The sequence below is a fragment of the Lissotriton helveticus genome, chromosome 1_1 (genome assembly GCF_964261635.1).
Source record: "Lissotriton helveticus chromosome 1_1, aLisHel1.1, whole genome shotgun sequence".
Classification (NCBI taxonomy): Eukaryota; Metazoa; Chordata; class Amphibia; order Caudata; family Salamandridae; genus Lissotriton; species Lissotriton helveticus.
This window is the reverse complement of record NC_136057.1, coordinates 1,377,737,852-1,377,765,074: the sequence shown is the minus strand read 5'-3', so window position 1 is coordinate 1,377,765,074 and position 27,223 is coordinate 1,377,737,852. Positions and strand designations below refer to the sequence as shown.

At 50.2% G+C, this 27,223-nt stretch overlaps 1 non-coding gene across 1 annotated transcript; it reads left to right on the top strand.

Moving 5' to 3' along the window:
• Positions 1-20,037: 20,037 nt before the first annotated feature.
• On the top strand, positions 20,038-20,115 carry TRNAI-GAU (transfer RNA isoleucine (anticodon GAU)). The gene has a single exon. It is a non-coding gene; the product is annotated as a tRNA-Ile (tRNA).
• Positions 20,116-27,223: the final 7,108 nt, after the last annotated feature.

Here is a 27,223-nt window from a genome sequence, read left to right as displayed (position 1 = left end):
CCCTTCCCAGTCACAGGCCTTTGGCCCATCCACACAAGTGAGGTATAATTTACTCGGGACAACAAGGCATACCTAACTGGACTCCCCGTGGTGTCTAGTTTTCAGAAATGTCTAGGTTTGGTAGGTTTCCCTAGATGGGCGTGAGCCCAGGGCCAAAAAAACAGAAGCCCCCCACCCAAAACCAGGTTGTTTTACGAAAGGTAATTCCTGTTTAATTTCCTGTTGCGGCCACTATGCCTACCCACACAAGTGAGGTACCATTTTTATCGGGAGCCCTGGGGGAACACTGGGTGGTAAGAAATGTGTGGCAACCCGGTGATCCTACAACGTTCCCACAAAATATTTGGGTAAAATGTGATTTTGTTCAGCAAAATTTGAGGTTTGTTGGGGATTGTGGGTAAGGAAACGTTGGGAGAGCCACGCAAGCTAAACCTCACTGGACTCCTAAGGATACCTAGTTTTCAGAAATGTATGGGTTTGATAGGTTTCCCCAGATGGCTACGAGTCTGGAGCCAATAAAAACAGGTGTCCCCCCACACCCGCCCAAAACCAGGTTGTTTCACAATAGGTAATTTTGAAGTCTCCACAGTACGATTTAGTCCATTTCCTGTTGCGGCCACTACGCCGACCCACACAAGTGAGGTACCATTTTTATCGGGAGAACCTGGGGGAACACTGGGTGGTAGGAAATGTGTGTCAGCCCGGTGATCCTACAACTTTCAAACACAATCTGCCCCAGAAGACTTTGTGGAATGCAGGATGGGTAGAATGTTGTGGATCCACGCAGATTCCAGAACTTTCCAACACAGAAATGTGAGGAAAAGATGGGGTTTTTTTGTTGACAAAGTTTGAGGTTTGGAAGGGATTCTGGGTAACAGCACCTGATGAGAGCCAGACTAGTCACCCCATCCTTGATTCCCCTGGTTGTCTAGTTTTCAAAAATGTATAGGTTTGCTAGGTTTCCCTAGGTGTCGGCAGAGCTAGGGTACAAAATCTACAGCTAGGCACTTTGCAAAAAAAGGGTCAGTTTTCACAGTAAAAATGTGGTGTGTCCACGTTGCATTTTAGGCAGTTTCCTGCCACGGGCACTAGACCTAGCCACACAAGTAAAGTGCCAATTTTATTGGAAGACTTTGGGGAATGCAGGGTGGTTGGAATTTTGTGGATCCACGCAGATTCCAGAACTTTCCCACCCAGAAATGTGAGGAAAATGTGTTTTTTCTACAAAGTTTGAGGTTTGCAAGGATTCTGGGAAACAGAACCTGGTGAGAGCCAGACAAGTGACCCCACCCTGGATTCCCCTGGGTGTCTAGCTTTAAAAAATGTATAGGTTTGCTAGGTTTCCCTAGGTGCCAGCAGAGCTAGGGTACAAAATCTACAGCTAGACACTTTACAAAAAAAGGGTACTTTTTACTGTAAAAATTTAGTATGTCCACGTTGCATTTTGGGCCATTTCCTGTTGCGGGCACTTTACCTACCCACACAAGTGAGGTACCATTTTTATCAGGAGACTTAGGGGAACATAGAATTGTTGAGCAACTGTTATTACCTATTGACCTTTGATGCATTTCTGCATTCCAAATGTAAGACAATGTGTAAACAAATAAGTCACTTGGAAAAATGTCCTATAATTCACATGCTAGTATGGGTACCAAACAGTTTTGGAGATGTACAAATAGCTACTGTTTCTAAACACTATATTTTGTTCCCATTTCAGAAATACATGGGTGTCTTTCATACCGATTTTTCACTGTTTATATTTTCACAAATGAATTGCTATAACAATGTACTCAATAAAAAACCATTGCAAGATGCTGCTTAGTTATTGGCTCTGGGTTCCTCGAGTTCTTGGTGAACCTACAAGTCCTATACAGCCCCACAACCAGAAGGGTCCATCGGATGTAACAGTATATTGCGTTCAAGAATCTGTCATACTTATAAGAAGTTACAAGTGAAAACGTTGGCACAATGGCTGTTTTTTTCAACTCATTTTCAATTTGTCCTATATTCGACTGTTAGTTTCTATAAGAAAACCTTGAAGGATCAACGCAAATGACCCCTTGCTGAATTCAGAATTCTATCTACTTTTCAGACATGTATAGCTCCTCAGGATTCATTATTGCTTTTATTCAAATTTTTACCATTAACTGGAAGGAGGCTGAAAGCACAAAAAATAGCAAAAATAGGCTATGTCCCAGTAAAATGGAAAAACTGTGCACAAATGTTTGGTTTTCTGACAAAAGTATGTCAGGCCCTGAAAGCTGGGAAGATGGTGATTTCAGCACCACAAACACTTTGTTGATACCATTTGCAGGTGAAAAAATCATATGCTTTCATCTGTAGCACTGTTTTCCAATTATTCCCCAAAAACAAAATTTTGCTGTATTTTGACTAATTTTTGGGTCCCCTCCAGGGAAATCAACAAACCCAGGGTACCTTTAAAATCCCCATTATGTTGGAAGAAAAGGAAGCAAATTTGGCATGGATACCTTATGTGGTCAAAAAGTTTCCGCTGCCTAAACACGAACTACCCCAAATGGCCCAAAAAAGGCTTAGCACAGGGGAGGTAAGGCCTAGCAGAGAAGGGGTTAATAAATTTTGAATCAATAAACAGCTTTTGTTGTGCTCATCCCTAATTTAGGCAGACAGCGCCACCATGTGGCAGAATCTCATAAGTTCTGGTGCAGAATTTTTAGTTCTGGTGCCGAGCCATGAAAACCACCAGCTCAACTTAACCCGTTGGACGCTCATGACGAGCTCAACTCATCCTGAGACACAGTGCTCGTGTGCTCATGACGAGCTGAGCTCGTCATAACGGTCCGAACACTCGCACGATGGGCTAATTCGCCCATAGTGTGGAATGTTCATATGAAACGGGTGTGGTCGTGATGAGCTGAGCACCGGGGAGCTGTGCATGCCCCCCGCCCCCCAGCACAGCGGGGGAATTACCCCTGCGGCCAACAGGGTTGAGCACTGACTGGAACCCAAGGTTAGTGGTTAATCCAGTGGTTATTGAATACTTTGACTATTGGGACTGGCCAGCTCCTGAGGAAATCATTCCATCCATTTACATCAGTTTCTTTGGGGTACATTTTATTAACAGGAATTCGGTGGTACTATTAATGGAGGTAAGTGAGTTAGTAAATGGTTAGGGAGATGAAAGTAGCCACAGTCTGAGTGTTGTAGGTGGTGTATCCAGCCTTACATTTAGTTTACAAGTGCCCACTGTAGCTGAAGAGGTGGGGCCGCATGTGCACAGGCAAGATGAAGGCCTTGCTCTGCCAATGCCGCTCAGGGACTGATGGGTCTTCATGAATAGTTCTTTCTCATGCTGAAACACAAACCCAGCAGCCAAAGAACATGAAGAGTTCACCCAAGATTGATGGAGTGTTTGTTCTTCCAGACGTCAGTGAAAACTACAGTTTGTGATATGCTTTCGCCTTATAGCGTCCACCTTCTCTAGGTACTTTGGATTGTATTGATGCAACTGCCTAAGTGTGGTCTTGGTTCTTCAGGCATCACACAGTCACTGGAAATGTGTCTCAGTACAAGAGACCATGGGTTGCAGTGGCCATTTCTATGTTTGCCAAGCCATCAAATGTGCTTCAGGCAGCATTGGGTCTCAAGGCCTCATGTCCTGGTAATGCAGCTATTTCCCTGGTTTGAAACGAGCTCTGTTCTCCTCCTCAAACCTCAGATGCTAACAGCCTTCCTCCTCTTGGTAGTGTTTTGTTTGTGCAAGTGCAACCCCAGCACGCCTCCTCAGTAATCAACTTATTGTCTGAAGATAGACCCATGGCTCTCCTGGCAGGTTAGATAACGTCCCAGTTCCCGAACCTGATGGAGGGGAGTTGCCAGTAAGCAACCGCAATCCTGGAGTGCAGCAGAGTTTCTTAGGACATTGTGCAAAGTCTGGGAGACGCGTGTCAGGGAAGGACCAAAAGAAAGGCACAAAAGAGGGAAAGACTTCCTCACTCAGCTACATCTGAAGCCAATAGGGGAAATACTGTTGGGGAAGAATGGATCAAAAATGGGGAAATGACTGTCCCTAAATTACAAAGGAACTTCCTGTCCATCAAACCCTAGAATCTGAGGAATGACTAGAAGCAGCCCGGCAATTTACACTGCTGCCTGGTAGGCTCTCTGAAAACTCCATCTTAGGTACCACTTATTTGGAGGAAACCAACATGGATTCCTGGGCTGCCACAGTGAGGCACACCACATCCATTTCACGGACATCCTACTGCACATACTGATTTGAAATCATACCTGAGCCATCCATGTCCCACATAGATGGAAAGGATGACACGGTTGCAGAGGAATGAAAGACCAATATAAAACAAGGAAGGCCAGTAGGCAACTCTCTATGGCAGGCAATAGGTAAAAAATGCATGTCCTGTAATTATAACCTGTTGCTGTCACCACTGTCAGTCCTCCACAGCCCTGTGATCTGGCCACAGTTATGCTCAGAACAAGATGGTGCACATGATGTGCCCTTTGAGAGTAAGAAAGGAAAGAGGGGGGCGCTTGGCCCCCTCGCACACGTGGCTGGGCCCGCCCCCCCCTTAAGCCGTCCTGATTGGTCCCACCGTTGACCCAGAGGCGGTCTTTCGCTTCAGGGTCAAAGGGGCGGGACCCGTGGCCGGGGGGGGGGGGGCGTTTAAGAGGCTGGGGAGTGCGGGAAGCACCCTCTTTGTGCCCCCGCGCTCCCCAGACTCGCTCCTCGCCCCACAGCGAGGGCTTGTAATTTTCTTGATTTTTATTTCAGGTTTTCGTTTGGACGAGGTGTCTTGACGACAGGTCTCCGCTTCGGAGCGGCAGTCGGCGTGTGTAAACGATCGTGTCGGAGCAAGCGGTGCAGTGGGAGCAGCAGGCACAGAGAGCGGGGTTTATTGGACATTCGAGGGTGCTGGTTGTTGAAAGCAGGTTTAATCGAACAAGGTACGTTTCGGGCTCTGCGGTACGGCCGCTAGAGGACTGGCCTGACAGAGCGGCTCAAATCTGTGAATCATACTCCCGAGTGACACGGCAAAAGGGGCTTTGCGAAGCAGGGTCGGCCCGGGCAGCAAGTGGATGGGAGACCGGTGTTGTGTTTAATAGCAAAGATCAGATTGCGGTGTTTTTTAGGCGGGGGCAAATCACTCAATCTCATTGTACTTAGCAGACCGGTGCTGGTAATTGTGTGCTGTTGATAACGGACGGCAAACAAAGGAATTTTTTACAAAATATAAAACTATTTACAAAACATTTAATTTAAGGCGGGAGAGTGAGTGCAGGCTGGCACAAGTTGATTCTGGGCAAATCACTTAAATTCACTGGGTTTAAAAAACTCAAGGTGTCTTTCTCAGCCTTTACCTTTAAATGGGTTGGGCAAGTGGGCATTAAGCTTCGAAATTGCATATGTTCTTATCGGGCCAGTGTTCCTTTTAAGTGAATTCCTTCCAAATTGTTGAGGTCAAGCGGGCATGGAATACAGCTATTATTAAATTTTGATTTTAGGTTAAACATTTCTCAAGGTGAACTGTATTGGGGCCAGGGAAAGCTTGTACAGCTGGTTCTGGTTAAAAAAGTGCGCAATTGTATGAGATTTTACCCGGTTTTCGGTTGTTAATAATTTTCTCTTTTCAGGCCACAAAGTAAAGGGCCACTGCGGACCAGGTAGCTGGGAGCTCACGATAGACGGCGGTTGCTGAGGACGCGGGCAGGGCTGCATTTCACTGCTTTTGGCGGGCCGCGGGGCTTGAGTTTACTCGCCCAAACACTCCGGGCTAGCTGGAGCATGCGGTCACAGTTGCGTGGTGCCTACGGCCAGCTCGTGAGCCTCCAACTTTGGCAGGTATAGGGCACAGTGTGCCGGAATCAAACAAACACACTGCGCAGTGTAGGTGTTATAGCAATGTCTGCCAGAAAGGGTGCTGGTAATTCACGTATGGAATTAATGTTTAAAACAATGATGCGCAGAATGACTGCAATGGACAAGAGATTGGGGAAGGTGGACAAACTGGGCAGGACTGTTGCTGAGCTGGATGCGAGGGTGGCAGCACAGGCAGGTCCGGCGGCTAGGCCTAGACGGACCATAGTACCACCCAAACCAAGGGGGGATTTGGAGACGCCACCAAAACGTAGGAGAGCTAAGAAGGGTGGCGGTTGCCCTTCAAAGCCCATTGTGGGTAGGCGGTCCCCCAGTCCTGTACCGAATCAAGCGCCTGTGGCACCAGTGTTACCCGCGCCCACTCCAAAGATCCCAGTGAGCGCGCCCATGGCGCCAGTCATGCCACCTATTAACCCAGTCCCTGTCAGTGTACCGCTGCCGGCGGCGCCACCTGCTAACCTAGTCCCCGTCACTGGCCCGTTGCCGGTCGTGCCTCCGAGTAACTCAGTTCCCGTCACTGTCCCGCCGGGTAGTCCAAAGCGATACAAAAGGGGATGATGGACGGAGCGTTTGAACAAATCAAACACTCACCCCCAGTCAACTGATCTGGGTTTAATCCATCACCATTCTTTAGTTCACTCAGCCACCCCAGTTCAGACATGGCTATATGCAAATCAGTCTGACCCTGTGCCTCATGGGAACAGTACAGCCCGAACTGCCAAGCCATGTCTTCCCTGGACCGGAAACAAGCATCCTGGGACCGGTTTCGGATTCATAATCCTCATCAGCCAGGCTATCTTGAATCCAGTGGCCAAGTGAACAAGGGACTCACGTCTGAGCATACCCTGCCACACTTAGGGCGAACAAAGCGATACAAAAGGGGATGATGGACGGAGCGTTTGAACAAATCAAACACTCACCCCCAGTCAACTGATCTGGGTTTAATCCATCACCATTCTTTAGTTCACTCAGCCACCCCAGTTCAGACATGGCTATATGCAAATCAGTCTGACCCTGTGCCTCATGGGAACAGTACAGCCCGAACTGCCAAGCCATGTCTTCCCTGGACCGGAAACAAGCATCCTGGGACCGGTTTCGGATTCATAATCCTCATCAGCCAGGTTATCTTGAATCCAGTGGCCAAGTGAACAAGGGACTCACGTCTGAGCATACCCTGCCACACTTAGGGCGAACAAAGCGATACAAAAGGGGATGATGGACGGAGCGTTTGAACAAATCAAACACTCACCCCCAGTCAACTGATCTGGGTTTAATCCATCACCATTCTTTAGCTCACTCAGCCACCCCAGTTCAGACATGGCTATATGCAAATCAGTCTGACCCTGTGCCTCATGGGAACAGTACAGCCCGAACTGCCAAGCCATGTCTTCCCTGGACCGGAAACAAGCATCCTGGGACCGGTTTCGGATTCATAATCCTCATCAGCCAGGCTATCTTGAATCCAGTGGCCAAGTGAACAAGGGACTCACGTCTGAGCATACCCTGCCACACTTAGGGCGAACAAAGCGATACAAAAGGGGATGATGGACGGAGCGTTTGAACAAATCAAACACTCACCCCCAGGCAACTGATCTGGGTTTAATCATCACCATTCTTTAGTTCACTCAGCCACCCCAGTTCAGACATGGCTATATGCAAATCAGTCTGACCCTGTGCCTCATGGGAACAGTACAGCCCGAACTGCCAAGCCATGTCTTCCCTGGACCGGAAACAAGCATCCTGGGACCGGTTTCGGATTCATAATCCTCATCAGCCAGGCTATCTTGAATCCAGTGGCCAAGTGAACAAGGGACTCACGTCTGAGCATACCCTGCCACACTTAGGGCGAACAAAGCGATACAAAAGGGGATGATGGACGGAGCGTTTGAACAAATCAAACACTCACCCCCAGTCAACTGATCTGGGTTTAATCCATCACCATTCTTTAGTTCACTCAGCCACCCCAGTTCAGACATGGCTATATGCAAATCAGTCTGACCCTGTGCCTCATGGGAACAGTACAGCCCGAACTGCCAAGCCATGTCTTCCCTGGACCGGAAACAAGCATCCTGGGACCGGTTTCGGATTCATAATCCTCATCAGCCAGGCTATCTTGAATCCAGTGGCCAAGTGAACAAGGGACTCACGTCTGAGCATACCCTGCCACACTAAGGGCGAACAAAGCGATACAAAAGGGGATGATGGATGGAGCGTTTGAGTAGTCCAGCAGGCCCATCACCTGGGGCGGGTCAGGTGCCACCAGAATTAGCGGCACAGATAGCCGCAGCGCTCCCCTGGTTGGGCATTGGGGGAGTGTTACCTACGGCGCCCCCCCCCACCCCCCCGGGCGCTGAGGCACAGAGAATGGTTGCACAAATCATGTTGGCTAGGGGTGTAAGCGGCACGGCCAGCGCACCGATTTCTCCTCAAACAGGTCCAGTGAACATCGAAGGCGCAGTCAAGGCCTCGGGATCAACGCAATCCTCAGAGAGTGGTAAGGAGGTTGCCCTGCCGGTATTGGGCGAAGGCACTATTCCCTCTAGGAGTGAGAGTTTGGCCCAACACGTTTCTCAAAGTGTGAAAGAACTGATTTGGGCAGATAAATACATTAAAAAATGTTCATTGTTGATTGATAATAGGGAATGGGAATATGCCAAGTCCCATAAATATATGATGTTACCTAGTGAATGGCGATCTCAGTTGTACAAATTTATGGTGGAAGAGACGCTCATCAATTGGATTAGGGCGTTCTCAGTGTTCAGTGCGGTGATCGGTGAACGTTATCCTGGCATGCAAGCCGAGATTGCCTGCTATCAAAGCAGGATTACACTGTTTAATGAGAATCATGGGGGTGATGCATGGAAAGAATACGACATAGCTTTCAGGAAATCGAAAGAGTTTAACAGATCGTTGGCTTGGGACAAGGTTGATTCTATTTCTTGGCATTCTCAGTTTGAGAAGGGGCAGTCTGCAAACACGAGCGCAAACTGGAACAAAAACTACTCCCCCAAGCCTCAACAGCCCTTTCAGCAGCCCTTTCGGCCGGCCCAAAGCGGGGAAATGGCCAATAAGGTCAAAGGTACTACGGGGGCGAGGGGAGTTTGCAGGGATTTCAATAGGCGAACCTGTAACAGGGCACCAGGCACGTGTAAGTTCAAGCACACGTGTTACATATGCGGCCATCCTTCCCATCCAGAAACTACGTGCCGGTCAAAAGGTAGTGCGTCAGGTAACAGAGGGAGGAGAAAAACAGAATAGCAGGTGTTACCCCCTTATTGCTCATTCACCCATTATCGTGACTGCTATGATCCCCTGGCTCAATAGATACCCAAATCATACTGCTGCAAGGACTCTTCAAGAAGGTTTCACACACTGTTTCCGGATCCCGGCTGGGGGTTATACTGGAACACCGCAGTGTAAGAACCAACTGTCAGTGAAAAACAACCCCGGGGTAGTGATGAACAAGATAGAGAAAGAACTGCGCTTAGGTAGAATAGAAGGGCCATTCCACCACATCCCGGTTGAGGATTTTGTTTGTTCATCTTTAGGAATGGTCCCAAAGAAAGAAAAGGGCAAGTTTAGGCTCATACACAATTTGTCAGCACCTAAGGGAGCGTCATTGAATGATGCGATTGATGAGTCTATTTGCAGTGTGAAGTACGCGTCTTTTGACCAGGCAGTTGAAATGTTGAGAGTTCTGGGCCCTGGGGCACTGATGGCGAAATCAGATATTGAGTCAGCATTTAGACTACTTCCGGTACACCCAGCAGAACAACATTTGTTAGGTTTTTCATTTAATGGCAAATACTACATGGATAAGTGCGTGCCCATGGGTTGCTCCATCTCCTGCGCTTATTTTGAGACATTCAGCTCTTTCCTGGAGTGGGTTCTGAGACAAGCTACAGGCCACCGGTATGTCATGCATTACCTGGATGATTTTCTTTTCCTGGGTGGGGCGGGCACACGGGAGTGCGCGATGGCATTGCAGGAATTTTGCGTGCTCATGTGTGCTTTTGGGGTCCCGCTCGCACAGGGAAAAACAGTAGGGCCACTGACATGTCTGGAATTCTTGGGGATTGAGTTGGACTCCATGGAAGGCTGTTTTAGGTTACCCAAAGGAAAGATTGAGCGGTTTAGGGGGACCCTTGAACTATGTTTGCAGACTAAGAAAGTCACTCTCCACCAGTTGCAACAGGCAGTGGGCCTGTTGAATTTTTGCCTTGAGGGTCATACCTATGGCATGCCCATTTTCCCGTTCCATTGCGCAGGCCATGAAGGGCTTGCGGGAAAAACATCATCGCACACGACTGTCGGTTGAGGTTCGCCAGGACATGCGGATATGGATTGCATTCCTGGAGGGTTTCAATGGCAGAGTACTGTGGGGTGCACCCACGCTGACCTCAGCAGAGTTGGGACTATGGACTGACGCTTCCGGCAGTGTAGGGTTTGGGGCCATACTTGGCAACAAGTGGGTGGCCCAAAGATGGCCCAATTGGTGGGATGAGAACGGTCTGACAGCAAACATTGGGTTCCTGGAACTGTTCCCCATTTGGGTTGCGCTACAGGTGTTGCCTGAGCGGTTGGCTAATCGGTCGGTCATCTTCTGGTCAGACAACATGACCATGGTGGAATGCATCAATCAGCAGGCAGCGCGCTGTAAATTCATACTGCGCTTGGTAAAGGAGATTGTGCTAAGTTGCATGAAATTGAATGTACATTTCAGGGCTAAACATGTGCCAGGGGTTTTGAATAACGCAGCTGACGCCCTTTCTCGCTTAAAGATGCAGGTATTCAGGGAACACTTACCGGCTGCAGAGGTCTTCCCAGCTCACTTCCCAGCGACACTTTGGCAGATTGGTGCCCCCAACTACATGACCTCGTGGCAGCCAGCCTAGCCCCCAAGACGAGGACAGCTTATGAAGGGGCGTTCAGGTCCTATTGTTCATTTTTGGGCCATGACTGGAAAGACAGATGGGACCATGAGGCTAGTTTTAATGGGTACATGGACACATTATATAGGGAAGGGCGCTCAGCGGCAACAGCCAGCAGACATAAGGCAGCCGTCTCCTTTTTCTCACAAGCAAGGGGAACCAGGGATCCCACGAACAGCTTTATAGTACAGAAGGCTTTGAAGAGATGGCGGCGCTTACAGGCAAACGCCCCCGATAGCAGAAGACCGATTGGTCTGGAACGATTGACAGCATTATTCCTCGCCCTGCCTAACACTTGTAGTTCTCCGGGAGAGGTGATATTATTCAGGGCTGCTTTCTCCCTGGCCTTGTACGGTGCTCTCCGAGTAGGCGAATTAGTTGCCAGCAACAAACTGGACACGATGGGAGGTATTCAGATGAGACATACCAGCATACGGGGTGACACAATGTGGGTCATTATCCGAAAATCTAAGACTGATCAGGAGGCGAGGGGGGCGCGCATAGTACTGCACCGGGCACCAGATAACCCGTGTTGCCCGGTAGCTCAGGTGGAAGCTTTAATGAAGCTGCGAGCAGGTGAGGCGGGGGGAGCATTGCTAATGCATGCGGATGGTACCCCTCTGACCAGGTTTCAGTTCCAAAGAGTCCTAGCTATGTGTATCGCCAAGGCAGGTTTAAACCCCAAGGAGTTTGGGACACATTCGTTCCAGATAGGGGCAGCCACTGAGGCCACTGCGAGGGGTCTGAATGGCAAGAGTGTGAGGAGAATTGGGAGATGGTCTTCCAATGCCTATAAGCGTTATGTGTCCGGCTGCACATGTTGTAAGGTCAGTGGACACTCCCTGATACCCGCTTTGTCTATATTTATCTTACAGTTTCTCGGGCCTGCGACGCAGGGCAGAAACTTCTTCTGAGTCATCGGAGCCAAGCATCAACATCTCGACAACAGCAAGAAGACAAAAGGAGTACACCTATAGTATGGGTAGTCGGTCATTCATATGTAAAACGTGCTAAACCAATTTTCCTTGCAGGAGAGGGCAGAAGGAGGACGGAGGTATTGGGTCTCAATGTTTCCTTCCATGGCAGGGGGGGGCTCCGCCTCATCAGCTTAGGGGCTACATGTTGGAGTTACTCAGAAGCCATACCTCACCGCCCTCAGTGGTCATCCTGCATCTAGGAGGGAACGATTTAGTAGACTTGGGCAGAAGGGTCCTTTTGGAAGAAATCATCGCAGCGGCAGGATGGCTGGCAAGACTGTTACCAGATTGCACTATAGTATGGTTCCAGTTGATACCAAGGCTTCAATGGAGGGGTGGGATATCAGTCAGGGCGTTGAATCACTCGGTAAAGAGGGTCAACAATAAATTGGACAAGCTTTTTCGAACTCCTCACCTGCAAAGTATACCTCATGGGTGCATTTGGGGAGAACAGTTCTACCTGCGGGATGGGGTCCACTTGACAGAGTCGGGGAATGCCCTATTGATAAGGAACATCTTGGCCTGGGTTGAAGGTTTTGCTAGGCGTGTATGACCTTGCAGAGCAGGCAGTCGGGGGGGGGGGGGGGGCAGATAGTCGGTCAACTATGCTGGCCTGTGACGGTAAGGTCATAATCGGTGAGCAACAATTTAAGGTCCTTAGGGGGCGGCACCATTAATGAATGGGGCTGCCCAGGGGGAGGGGCCAATGGTCTCTCCTAGAACTTCAGGGGCAGGATATCCGCTTGCTTGTGGTACGGGGGAGGGAGTCACGCTTTCCTCGGGCTGGTAGCCACCCCGCACATACACTATGACGTCAGCAAAGGGCGCGAGTGTAAGGGCCCTCCTTTTTGGTTAAATGGAGTTCACGGAGCGTACGAGGGCAATCACGGGCCCGTGTCGCGCATGCGCACTCAGACGTGAGGGCATAGTTGGGTAAAGGATCTGACACCGGTTAACGACCTTGCCGTAGGACCGGAAATTATTAGAATGCAAAGTGATACGTAGGATGTTAGATTCGGTTAGGAAACACGCTGTATTAGACATTTGTTAAGGTTAGCCCATCATATCTGTCTAATTCTCTGTAAATCTAATGTCTGAATTTTGCATTTGATAATTATGTAAATATTGCTATTTTGGTTTAATTTTAATTTGTTTTCATATTTTAATAAATACGGCCAGGGGGTCTCTTGACCCCCTGCCTTCCAAAGAATTCTGTTGTTGACTGAAAAGTGTTTACTGTTTGCATAGAAGGCGGGGGGTGGCCGGCAGTCCCAGACCATATGGTGGAGCTCCGGGCCCTCAATCCTGACAATACCCACACCAATACGGGCCATCTGACCCTCAAAGCTGTATAGCGGACCCCCGCAACCCGGTACGACGCTCTGGGAATAACAAAAGGTGTTTTGGTCGTCATGGCTGCTGTGCTTGTGGGCAGCGTCTCTGGTGCTGTGGCCCAGATTACAGAGAGGGCAGTGGCTGCACTGCACAGTTTGATATCAGAGGTGGCTGACATGGAGGTGGGTGTGCGGTGGAACCAAGACAGGCCCGCCACTGAAATTGACCCCCTGGGGCTTGCCGGAATCGTAGACTCACCGATAGAAAGCTGGTGACACAGATCAGTGCCGTAGAAGAAACCCTGCTGGTTAACGCCACGTGGGAAGTTGCTGGGGCTCAACCGGGCCGGACATTTTTGCCTGCACGGACGAGTGCTGCCCACTGTGGGTGCTGTCGGGACCGGAGAATGTGGATTCCCTCCTGGAAGACTGATATTCTGGGTTGTACAGTGACGTCTCCCTCCCACTGAACACTGGTGAGTGCAGCGCTGACCTGGGCTGGTACGAAGATCCCGGGAGAGTGTAGGAGTCGGACCGCGAGTAGAAAACCCAGTGGGACGCTCCGGCAGCCATATAGGATCGGAAGGCCCACAGTCTTCGACCTGGGACCCAAACCGTGACTTGGGACAGATATCAGGCCCATCACTTGGACAGAATATCGGTTTCCTGGCCTCCCCGGATGTTGGTGTAGCGGCGAACAATGAGTGCTAGGCCTGAGTTGGCCGTGCAAGGCCTACACCCTGAACTGTTTGGTGCCCCTCAAGAAGCCGTCTGGTCCACTGTCACGGGGTTCCTGTAAGAACATTACCTCACTAAACAGAGTGCTGGGGATAGGGGCTGCAGCTGGGAGCCAAATTGCCACATGAATCATGTTTGTAGACCAGGACCGGCGCAGGAATTTTTATTTGGGTGGGCCAAGGGTGCATTTGGGTGGGCCACTGCAGGCTTGATTTGTTGAATATATGTCTAGGCAGGTTTGCTTCAGGGCCATCCTTTATCTCTTCTTAGTCTCTTTTCCAAATCTCTTTTTAATGTTATCACTCTCAAAAAGTGTTTTTTCCACGTAATGTTCCTTTGATGGGAAGAGGAGGTTTCTGAGGTGGGAGTATCAGGCAAGTGACACCCCTCAGGCTCCCTCTGTGCGAGCCTTCAGGGAGAATCCCTTTTCATTACTACCTCCACCTGACCCCGGCCTCTTCAACGCACTCCCTTACAGGCTTGTTTATCCACCACTCCTCTCCAGTGCACCTTATCTCACAGCTGACCTTGGGCCCCAGCCCCATATCAGGCACTATCGGGCTCAACTTTCATTTTTCCTGGTAAACACATTAGTAAAATCACCTTTATACTTAAAACATTGAATATAGCAGTAAATATAATTAGCATTCACTTTAAAGTATGTTCCACAGTAGCCCTTATGACCCGACTGCTAAATTAAATAAACATAAACAGAAAGGCCATGACAGGGCCGGCTCAGTTCTGGTGCGAAAGTCTTTTTTGGCACCGCACTGTTAACCTCTTTCTCCGTAAATATATTTACTACCACTTTCCAACAGTGCCCCTCATCCCTCCATGGCCCCCCCATTGACCTCTTCCTCGGATTCCCTCACTGCCACCCTTCACCAGTGCGCCTCATCTCTCTATAGCCCATCCCCCTCATGACCTCCTCCTCAGGCTCCCTCACTGCCACACTCCATCAGCGCCCCTCATCGCTCCATGGCCTCTGCCCTCATGACCTCCTCCTCAGACTCCCTCACTACCACCCTCCAACAGTGCCCCTCATCACTCCAGAGCCCCTTCCCACATGACCTCCTCCTCAGACTCCCTCACTGCCACCATCCACCAGTGCCCCTCATCTCTCCATAGCCCCCCTATTGACCTCATAGGGTTCCCTCACTGACACCCTCCACCAGTGCCCCTCATCTCTCTGTAGCCCCTCCCCCTCATGACCTCCTCCTCAGACTCCCTCACTACCACCCTCCATCAGTGCCCCTCATCTCCCCCAGCTCCTCCCTCCACCCCATGACCTCTTCCTCGGATTCCTTCACTGCCACCCTCCACCAGTGCCCCTCATCTCTCCATAGCCCCCCCTATTGACCTCATAGGATTCCCTTACTGCCACGCTCCACCAGTGCCCCTCATCTCTCTGTAGCCCCTCCCCCTCATGACCTCCTCCACAGACTCCCTCACTACCACCCTCCATCAGTGCCCCTCATCTCCCCCTAGCTCCTTCCTCCACCCCATGACCTCTTCCTCGGATTCCTTCACTGCCACCCTCCAACAGTGCCCCTCATCGCTCCATAGCGCCTCCCACTACCTCCTCTTCGGATTCCCTCACTGCCACCCTACACCAGCGCCCCTCATCTTTACGTAGCCCCTCTCTCATATGCATTTAATTTGTTGTATAGCGCTACTCATATCAGTAGTGTGTGTCAGTACTTTACACCACGCATGCATTATACAGAGACAATGAGTCATACAAATATGTAAATTAGTCTGCAGGGAATGTCACATAAGCCAATGAGGATTACAAGGTGCAGGAATCACATGTCATCCATACTGGTGGGCAGTATGTTTTAAGAGGGTTTGGTCTGCGGAAACACAACCTTAGGATTTAAAGAGTATTCCATGGGGGTCAGCTTTACTGATAAAAATGTATATCTGCCCAAACCTACTCACTTTAGCAACATTAGAATAATGAAAGACTGGGGAAGTTCTAACTATATCACAAATAAAAAAACGAAGTTCTAACTATACCATTCATATTTGTATGCAGCTCTTTGGTGATAGTTCATTGGTCACTGTCCTATGTTAGGATTGCAACGTCTGAACTGCAAGTAACACAAGGATCTCTGTGACAAAGACAGTAACCCACTGAGCTATCCACAAAAAATACAGTTCATCTGCATTTAAAAACTACTAACAGCCAAATGATTGCTCTCCAGCAGGATCATTAATCACCAACGTTATCTGGGCATTTTGTATTGTCTTATTGTTGTCCTGCATTGGCCATGATAATGATAAAAACTGTTTAAATGAAGCACACACGAAGTATGTGTCCTGCTGGGCCTGTGCAGATTTTAAAAAGTAAAAAATATAGTAACACATTCTCTTACCTGCTCCATTGGTCAAACTTTGTGTCACAGCCTTATGTGATAAGCTGCTGTAGAGGTTAGGAAAGGTGACTAGGAATTAACAAACGTCTTTTCTCCAGCACAGCACAGAAAAAGAAATATCATTATCAAGGCAGCAGGACAGTGGGCAAATGTTTCCAAAGATTAGCATTGTCAAAGAAAGGATTTGTCGCTTTTCGCCATGCAGAGATGAAGGGGTGAAAAAACGAATAAAGCCTTGTTAACATGTAAATGGTCTTTGAAGACCTGTGAAGTACTCGGGTGCGGGGCTGCGATAAACTGTGTGTGTGCGCCCGGGAAGCTTTCGTGGCCCGGCCTGACACACACGACCTATGCAGGCCGACCGACATGTCCCCGCAAGGGACACAAATAAGAGGGCGGCCACCATAGTGCCACAAGATGGCACACGGGGCAGCCCAGCTCTTTCAGACCCTGGTGAGTCCCGCGCGTCACTTCCTTCCTGGGGTGGGCGGGGGAGAGTATATATTCCTCCCCCGCCCACCGAGCGGCCTCTTTGTCTGCTGTCCCCTCACCCTGACGCCGTTTGTTGCTCTCTGGTCGCGCGTACTTCGTGGCGGGCCAGAGGCCTGGTCTGGTGTCGGAGTGCAGTTGTGTCCATCTGGCCAAGGCTTGGCTTCGTTTGCGGTGAGTCGTTTTTGCTGAAGGTTTAGTTATGTTTGCCATTTCGGGTGAGGGGACAGCGGGGGGTTCAGTGGCCTATGCCGTGATCCAGGCCCCGGTCGCGGGTTTCCGGGGGCATGGGTGCTGGGCTCGCGTGTGTGTGCCCGCGTTTTTGCGTGGGAGCTGGTCCGGGACCCCACGGAGAGGCCTTGTTCGGCGTATTTGTAACTTCCCTGTGGTCCTGTTTGCATGGTGTTGGTAGCATGGAGCGGAACACTCCAGCCCGTGTGGGTTCGATTCTGTTGGGCTATTTTGGATACTATGTATCGTGGGGGCATGGGAGGTCTCTTGTGCGGGCCCGCGCGCGAGCTACCAGTCTTTTGGAGCGCGGGCATTCAGGGTCGCGTGTGCCTTTCCGTCTGGACAGTGTCTGCACTTCGGTTGGAGCCGGTCATTTTATTAGCACCGTACTTGTATCTGTCCGTAGGATGCTGTTTTTAGCACCGTACTGGTACTGTCTGTAGGATGCTGTTTTCACGGGATATTTTCAACATTCCTGGGATGGGATGCTGCACTTTCATGGGAGCAGCCCATCTCATACGGACACCTATCTTTTCCTCAGCAGCACCGGCACATCTTAGGGTTGATGCACTTTCTTTGGGACGGTTTAGGCACGTCTTTGGTTACAGTTGTAGCACTTTCTGCAGTGATGCAGTACTTTTATATGCGGTACTCGCACTTTCTTTTAATTCTGCCATATTTTATGGGGCAATCCAGCGTTGTTTTATTAATTTTGATGGGGCATTTCAGCAGTTCCTTGCTGGTTCTGTGGCTTGCCTACGGTGCCTGGCTATTGTTGGTGGCAGGGTTTGTCTCAGCCGTGTGGGCAGAGATGCTGCGTTAACGAGGACTCGGCGGTGAGCGGCGCACGGGTGTCTCGGGCGTTCATAACAGCTGCTGTCACTCTCGCTTTGGGGATTCGCTTAATTTTATGGTGGTGACCATTGTGCCGTAATCACCTCTCTACACACGGTATGGACACGGCCAGCTTTCGGTATCTTGGACACCCTCATAACGCCAGGTATACACTCTCCTCCCTCTGAGTGGGGGGCCGCCGAAGCTGGGGACATATTCTTGTCAGCATTTCGCACAGTTTCCCCCTTTTTGTGTAATTTTGTTTTCGGGGGCCGGGCACTGGGCGGGTACCTTGCAGGGGGTAGCGATTTTCTTTTCCTGTGACTGTTTAGGAAGTATGTATTCATTTGTTTGTACTCTGCGTGCTTACCGTCTGGGATGCAGGGCGGGTCTCCGGAGGATTTCGCAATGCTGGGCAGTGCGCGGGCCCCTAGCGCTTAATTTAGGAGCTTAATTTTCCGCTGGGCACCTTGCCAGTTTTGCCGGGGTTGAGCTCGGGGTCTTAGTCTGGCACAGGGGTTGAAGGGCTGTTAGGCTTGTTTCAGCATAGGCGGCATAAGTGTACTGCGCACATATGTATCTGGGTTGCGCACATGTGTAACAGCGCCTGATTGTTGCCATCTGGACTGCGCACGTGTTAGGCGCTCGGGTGCGGCCAGCTCGGCTGCCCACGTGGGTAATGGCGCCCGGGGGCGGCCATTTTGGCTGAACGTGAGTAAAATGGCGCCCGGGGTCGGCCATTTTGGCTGTACATGTGTATTATGGGTGCCCGGGTGCGGCCATTTTGGCTTCTCTTCTTTTTCTGTCCGGGGGCGATTATCCATGAGCCTTCTGTATGTTTAGCTCACACTTGTCTTTTGGCCCACATGTTCATAGTGTCTGATCACTTTTAATGGTATCTCGGTGGTTGCTTATTTTGTATGAGGTGGGCGCGCTTGCATAGCGTGTGGCCGTCCTCCGGGTCACTACACGTACACTTTGAGCCAGGTGGGCCCTTTGGGCCGCACAACTCAGACAACAACAGGTGCAGAGAGGGTCTCTTCCACTTTCGATTTCCTTAGCCGGGCTGTGGTTACCGGGGGTGTAAGTTTTTGCACCGTTCGTTTCGTCCGTCTTATGACGCGCACCTTGGTAAGGCGTCGGAGGTCTAGGTGTTCCTGTGAGCGTGTGGGCACTGTAGTAGTGCCCCCCCCCCTTTTCTGGATGAGGGCTCCGCGTGGGAGTCTGTTTCACTGGTCGTGGGGCTGGGGCCTTGGTTGTCCGCGAGCCTGTTTGCCTGGGAGTTCATTTGATGGCAGAAGGAGTAGCACGGTGACGGTATAGGCGCCTGTGTGGCAAGGCATCTCTATCTTGGGGGAGAATTTGGGAGCCTCGAAGAGCTTAGTTGTTTAGCGGTAGGCTCCGTCTTGTTTTACGCTACCTATGACCCAGTTAGGAAGTAGCGGGTCTTAAAGGACGTGGTGTTTTCTTCTAGGCTCCTTTTCATTGGAGTCCACTTCCACACAGCATTCCCTGGTACCGGCCATTTAGCATTGTTTCTTCTAGGCGGCGCGCTGAGGTTCCGCCGCCAGGTGCCTGCTGTTTCAGCGCAGCCCATCGGGTTCCTGTAGTCAGCGGAGCTCAGGTCTTCAGAGATTATGGCGTGAGGTATGCGAGTACAAGGGTGTCAGGGCATGCTCTGCGGGACCCCCCTGATTATGTATTCGGTCAGGAACTCTCTCGACGACCACTCCAGTCCTGGGAGTTTCGGGGCATCAGGCAGTCCTCGAGCGGGGTCGCGCTCTGCACGAACGTTACCGGAGCAATTAGGTTAGGAAGCTCTCGCTATCTCCAGCACCAGCAGTGCAGCTCGTATAGAACAGCTAGGTCTGTATTGCGCAGCACCTTTCTGTGCTAAGAGTCGTGGCCATTCCAGTATCAGTTTCCTCTTCCAGGGGACGTACGTGCCAGTTGTTTCTTTGTCTGTGGACTCTCCAACTTTAGGTTATAGCGGGATTTCTTTTTGGAACGGCTGAACATGGCCCAGCTCTTATGCCGTTCCGGGTGTCATAGGTGCCCCGGCTAGACCTGGAGTGAGCGGGTATTAAGTATGGAACAGTTTAATAGGAATTTCTTCAGACTAGTGTTTCTGATTGGCTCCACACGCGTTTAGCGCAGTGCACCTTCCATGCGGGGGCGCTCGGCATGCAAGCCAGCTTAGATACTCCGACAGCTTCAGAAGTACCTGGGTACTTTCGGACCGACTTATCCGGAGCCGAAATAGTTCAGTTGGGAGAGCGTTAGACTGATTATCTATAGGTCCCTGGTTCGATCCCGGGTTTCGCAGATGCTTTCTCGCTTAGTCGCAGGAAACAAGGTGACATATGGGGACAGGGATCTCTTGCAGTATTCGCTGTGCTCCACAGGAGGCATAGTGTTGTGAGTGTTGTTACGCGGACGAAGCACAAGTAGAGGTAGTGACTGCATTCCCCAGCAGTCAGCCTAACACAGGTTCCTTTCCTTCACCCAGTTGGGTGGCTTTTGCGCAAGTACAGGATGCAAACTCGTTCCTAGAGGTAGCCATCTGTGGGTTACTTCTCGGTAAGCTGTGGCAGAAGTTGGGCGGTGCTTGCATCCCCTGTGAACAAGCTTAGCATGTGAGCCACGGTCCTATTACAAGTCGCTTCCCTGCACTTTTGCCTCAGGCGCTGTAGATTCACCTTGGTTGCCCCGCCCAACTCCTACGACAGTGTATTTGAATTATCAGTTCTCGTAACTGACTGTCAGGCTTGGCCTGGTAGACAAGGGGCAGTTGCCCCAGTCCCTTCTTAACAAATTCGTATGGTTACAGAAGGGGGGCGGGGTTTTCGAATAGTTGTTTCATGTCTCATTTGCAGGAACCGCGCTGGAGAACTGCCCTCTCTCCTGGGGGCCGCCCGAACTACCATATGGTAGAAGGGTCCTACTCTCGGTGTCCAGTGAGCCAGGGTAAGGGACACCCAGGTTATCACCAGGAGCATTACGGCCCGATATGTTTTATGCACATTTTGATACAGTCCAGCTCTTTCTCGCCCTCCTTGGGAAGAGTTACTGACAGTGCCTGGGCAAATTTTTTCTATTTCAGAGTGCATGGCCACACATTATTCGGGGATGGTTCTTGTTTGCAAATAAGTTTACGCAGCAGCTCACCAATATTATTGGAAATTTTGGTGACTTCCAACTTTCCTTTGGAGTTACAATTTTGTTCTAATAGAAATCTTTTAGCGATGTTCTAAGAGCAGAACACATTGTCCTGGTGGCGCAGCGTGCAGCTTTACAGGGAGGCATACTAGGCTCGGTTACTTATACGCTGTGGGTCGGCATTGCGACCATTGGTGTTGGTTTCGCTCTCACAGGTTGCGAAGAACATACAGGGACTTGGATTTGGTCGGGGTCACTCTAATAGTAGTCTGGGCTGGCGTGCTCAGGATGAGGCGAAGCTGGCGCAAGCCGTTTTTCCCCTGCAGCGCAAGGGTGTCTTCTCGTAGGCACAGTGGCTCTTGCCCTTCTCCGGTTTTACAGGGCCAGGTATTTCAGACTGACAGTCTAGGTTTGTGTTACGCTGCTCCTTCTGAGTTACGCAGTCTCATACCATTCCTGGCACTTTTACTCCCAAAGTAGCGTTGATGTCATTGTTTCACACAGGCACTCTTCTAGCTCGGGACTATCTGACATAAGCAGCCTTTTTTGTGGCGATTTAGAGTCCCTTGCCGGGCATTTGGGTGCCTCTACTGATTTGGGTCTAACTCAGCTTCTTTGTTCAATTGTTGGCAAGGAAGTGTTATTCAGGTCTTTTTTATCACCCATAGTGCACGGTATGATAGACATGTCACACATAGCAGGGACACCTTGGTGGCTTTGGTATGGGGCGGCTAATTTTTGGTTGGCCTGCACGAAAGCTAGCAGTTGGGGCTTGTTCTCATGCACTATGTAGCACTGACTATACCGTCAGATGGGCTTGTTGTATGGGAGCGTTCAATTTGTATATGAATTTAGGGAGGCATTGGCATGGAGTCCACTTCCTAGCATTTCTCAGCACTTTCGCCTGACCAAGCTGTGTAGCCCTGCTAATTAGTCGTGCCTGCATTACATTTATATTACTCTTGCTTTCCGGCCCACGCTGAGTAACCCACATAATTGTACCCAGATTCGCCAGTTGTCCATACCCCGGCATTGTGGCAATAGGGTAATGCTTTACCAATTTGCTCAGAGTTTTGTGCCTGCTTTGGCACTCTTTCCCTCCTGGCCGATCCCACCGTTACCTCCCTGTTCTGGTTCCTTTGGTTTCAGGCTGATACTGTCTAGCCTCTACGTGTTTTAACATGGGTCCCAGGTTGGCACTTGGTGGCCATGTAGACGCTTGCTTTAGCTTTTTATGTGAAGGGACGCTGGGAGGGCCCGTGGCGATGTCCACGGGTAGGCGGTCCATGACAATATTTCATTTAGTTGTTAGGTACCGAAGTGGGGGCCTTTTCTTGTGTAGTTTAGCAGGCCAGGAAGTAATAGTGAGCGAGTAGTGGTGTTTCTAGATGCACTGCATGTTGACACAGTTGGTTAGGCTGCTTGTTTTATGCTTAGGGCCCAATGTAAGACAGGCAAAGGGGGTCGCTTTGGTACTATTTACAAGTATTAGGAGTACCTTGCACGGTGTTGAAGGGATGTGACCTAGGCAAACTCTTTACGGCCTGTGAACGGCAGTGAACTTACCTCCCCCCTTTTTGTACTGTTCTTTTGAAATCCTCACACATAGCAATTTTACCATGTAGCCCGGTTAGGGTAGCCAGTTCATGGGCGGGTATGCATGATATCTCCAAGTGTGGCTTTGTTAGCTTGCACAACTTAAGAGATTTGTCTATGTCAACAGATGGGAGGATGGATGGGCAGGCATGCACCACGAGATGTTCCTGCTAGTTTGCCCAGACAGTATCAAGTCTTTACTTGTAGACAGTTAGACAGGTTTCGGCTCCCGCGGACAACGGCCTTGTTCAGTTGGGGTGCTTTTCACCCAGACAGTATCAATTTAGTTGTTTTCAGGTAAGGTAGTCTGGATTCCTTTGGCAGTGTTAACTTACCAGGTAGTGAGATGAGGAAGTTTTAGTTCCCATAGTGCCACAGGATGCACACACAGTTGTTTAGGCTGCTTGTTTAAGCTTCCTAGGGTACAACGCAGTCCAGGCACAGGGGGACGACTTGCACAAGTGTCTAACATGAGGAGATCTCTACACAGTGTCATAAGGGATGTTGCTTGTGCGAATCTCTCACTGGCCCCATATGCTTGATGGAATAGCTTGCGACCAGCGGTGGGCTGCCCAACCAATGTATTATGTGATGGGGGCAGGCATGGACAAGGGGATGATCCTCGAGATCGGTCAAGTCACTCACATTTTCTGGTCACTTTCAATTAATGCAGGTCACACACACTGACTGGGGGTGCGGGGCCCTATGCCATTAACCTATAGCTGCGATGGGACATCGGGCTCTCAGATGTCCTTTTGGGACGGAGATGGGCATTAGGGGCCTAGTGCATGACGCAGTATTTGCAGGGACACATATGGGTCCCAGCGGATCCCCCTACGGGATCTCAGCTAAGCAGGTGACGCAAAACATGATAGCCCGACTCCGGCCTGGTGGAAGTATCGAGGCTCACACTGGTGGTTAGCAGGGACCGGGTTTTCTGTGTCCGGTCACTGGGTCAGCAAGCAGGGTGAGTGCACTAGTTGGCCCGTCAGGGAGGTTTTCAGTACTCTTTCCCTCCACCTTGTTGTGACACCAGGCTGTGTCGCCGGGGAGCTTTGGAGAAGTAGTGTTAATTTGTCTGGGCTCTGGGGCTAGCAGGCACTTTAGAGGAAGAACACTAGGGAATTGGCCGCAGGTTGGTGGCAGATGAGCTCTGTGGTCTGATTTCTTATCCCGGGCTCCAGTGGCATTTTGCCCTGTATGGGACAGTAAGGCAGCTGGCTCGCTCGAGGTTTGCTGCGCCATGCGTAAATATCTTGGGCAGAGATTTGGCCTTTTACATGTGGGCTATAAGCCTAACTCCCTTGGTGTTGCTGGACTTTTGGGTCAGCGGTCCACGTTGGTATGGACCTGTTTTTCTGAATAGGGAAAAGACCCTAGTAATACCAAGTAAGGAACAGCTAGGAGGAATGCCGGCCTTGGTGGGGGGCCCTGGCTGCGACGGTCACCACACCCAGGGCTATGGAGGAGTTACAGGGCGATCCAGAGGCGGAAAGGGACCCGGGAGTACCCTCTTCAGGAGCACAAAGGATGCTGAGGCCTAATATCCCCAGGAAGTCTGTGCGGTGGACCCTGGGGGTACGACGGTGCCCCGCTATCCTACGGGCGGTTGGAAACCTGTACAACCGGAGATCGCTTGAACGCTCCGCCCCTCGTAGGGGGGGGGCGTGAGCAAGAGGGTGGACCAATGGTTCACCAGAATTGGGAGGGGCTATCTCCTCCCATAACCGCTAAGCAACGATTGGCTAAGGCCACGTTGCAAATTGGCCCATCAGGTGGTAGGTCGCGAGGGGCGGCTTGCCTTTTGGATCGCCTGTAAGATAACCCACCTTGTTGGCATTGTGTATATGCTAATAAACCTGCAGCTACTTTTCTCTAACAAAAAAGTTGTCTTGTCTGCTTATTTCTGCGAAATGCATGTTACTGCGAACGGGCTGGTGAGTGGGCCGATATTGGCACTATGCGTTGCACGCCTGCCTTCAAGCCCTCACTGCTGAGGGCCAAGGCTTCTGTTTGGGTGGGCCTGGCCCACCCGGCCCACCCGCTAGAACCGGGCCTGTTGAAGGCTGATTGGGCCTGAAACTAATAAGATATAGCAGTGCTGCGCAGTGTGTGTGTGGCACGAACTGAGGCGAGACAATACTTACTACACCACTCGCATTGCACAGCATGCACGGTACAAGATGGGGCACACCAGGGGGAAGCAAAATGAGCCCCTGGTTTCAGGGAGGCTCGACCACACAGATCAGGAAGATATGAGCAGTGCCTCTGACCCATACTGTGTACCGCCGAGCGCTGTGGTTGAACAGGCTGACAAACTGGACCTGATTTAACAAGAGGTGCGCGACTCACGAAAGGCAATCAAACAGCAAGTGCACTTGCAACTGGCCTCATTATTTTAAAGGCTGACCATAGCAAGCTAGCAGATACAGTCTGAAGCAACAAACTGCATCTCACAGAGCTAATACCACAGCATAAGACCCACTCGGAACAAATTGAACACTTGTGGCGCCAGCTCTCGGGTCTACACGACAGAGTGGACGACGCTGAAGAGAGGGCCCGCCGCCACAGCGTGCAAATTGTGGGTCTGCCAGAAAGCAGTGAAGGGTCAAACCTCACCCAATACCAGGCGCGGTGCGTCCATTGGGGCTTGGGGGCGTAGCCCCCCCGCCCGCAGCAGCTCCCTCGGCGTCTTTGAACATAAGTAGTTCAAAGACAGAGGGAGAACAACTGACAATCATGTCAGTCAGCATGACGTCAGACCGCCCACCCCCTTCAGAGACTGAAGGGGGTGGGCGGTCTGGTGTCATGTTGACTGACATGATTGTCACCAGGGGCAGCAGGCAGCGAGTGCGCATGAGTGGGGACGGAGGGCGAATTTTCGCACCGTGCCCACTCATGCGCACTCGTGTTTTGCCTTGTTCGCGCATGCCCATTAGCAGCCCCTCGGCCTCCTAATGGTCGTGCTGCGGGCGAAGATTAGCCGTGCCCCTAAGCCAAGCCTGGCGCTGCTTGTAGCACCAGGATTGGCTGAGAGGGGCTGCCAGTCGACTCCAGGGCCGTTCGTGTAGGCACCAAGGGGAGTAGCAGAGGTGATGCGGACCGGCTGAGGTAAGTTTTCATTTTATATTTATATATTATTTAATTTCCCTGCCTCCCATCCCCGCGCGAACATCCTCTCTCCCCCCCCCCCCCCCCCCGCGAGACCTTAAATATGTGATGTTCTCTGGCTGGACGGACAATTACAATGCGGAATGTTGCATGTTTTGAGTGATGTGGTGCACATGAGTGATTATTCAGTTAACCATTTACTGATTGTTCCCATGATGTGTGCTGAGGCGAGGCGGACAAATGGAAAATAAAACTAAGGAGGAGGGATGTGCTAAAGTTTTCCATGGGCACGTTCATTGTGAAGGGGGATGCTAAGTAATGCGAAGCATTTCCCTGATTTACTAACCGTTAAAAAAAGCCTGAAGGGAGATGGCAGAGGTTGGACCTGACTAACTGAGACGTCCATATAGTGTCATTGGTACAAACACAGCAGTTGGTGCACTTGTTTGTGGACTTATTATTTATTTGCACGTGTGTTTTGTGGCACGAACCTCTAGGAGAGGTGCTGCCATTTCTGTCAGGATACGGAGTCTCGCACACATTTTTAATGTGGGGCACAAACGTTTCTGACTCAGGCCTTGACATTCATTCGGGGTCAGAGTGACTGAGTGAATGTGTTTTCGACGGAGGCCTGACAGCACGAACAGTGGTGCCTTGCAGGAAGTGCCTCTGGAATGCGCGTCCTTGCGGCTCAGAAAGAACGGGCAGCAAAAGCATTGTTTGAATTTTATTTTTGTTCAGCCCCGCAGGAAGAAAGATTAACATTTCAACTGTGACGCTTTTTGTTGACTATGACAGGACTGTCCACACCAGAGTGAGAGATATTGATTGTACTGTCTACTGCAGAAAAGGGAAAACTCCTCCGGAAATTGCTGTGTGAAGTTTAGCAAACTGTAGTAAATCCAAAGGGGAGGGTGTAAAATGCTTGGCTGCTTATCATCCCAGCCATTGGGATTATGCAACCGGCATGGAAAGGCAAATGAAGAGCCAGAAAGCGGGGAATTATGTGGCCTATCATGCAGTTAAAGGCTTGCTGTCTAGCTATTTTGACATTTTTATACAGTGATACCAGTGCTATAAAAATAAGCAGGTTTTGTAAGGAAGACAACGACACAATCTGAAGTCCCTATTCATGAGCAAATAATAATTTTTCAGTGTATGGAAGCTCATAGATGCTGTTTTATTGGTACTGTCCTTTCAAAATGCGAGAGTAAATTGGATTGTGTAAAACATCTACTACATCGTTGCATTAAACATGAAACAAGCCTGCATGTTCACACATCTGGTATTAAAATCTGGTCCTGATATTTTGGGTCACGTCCTAGTTATTGTGCAAAACGTCTTTATGTAGTTTTGTGTTTACCTAAAATTCACCAGGCAATAACTTACTGACCCCCTTCCTGCATGTTACTCTTAAAGATCTCCCACTTACGTATTCTCAGGTTGAATTTCCTATATCTGTAGAATGTTATATCAAAGTCAACTTTCTATGACCCAAGAACTACTCGTCATCTTTGTAACTAAGGTACAAAAAGCTGCTTTACAAGAGGAAGTTCTGTGGCATTAAAAAGGC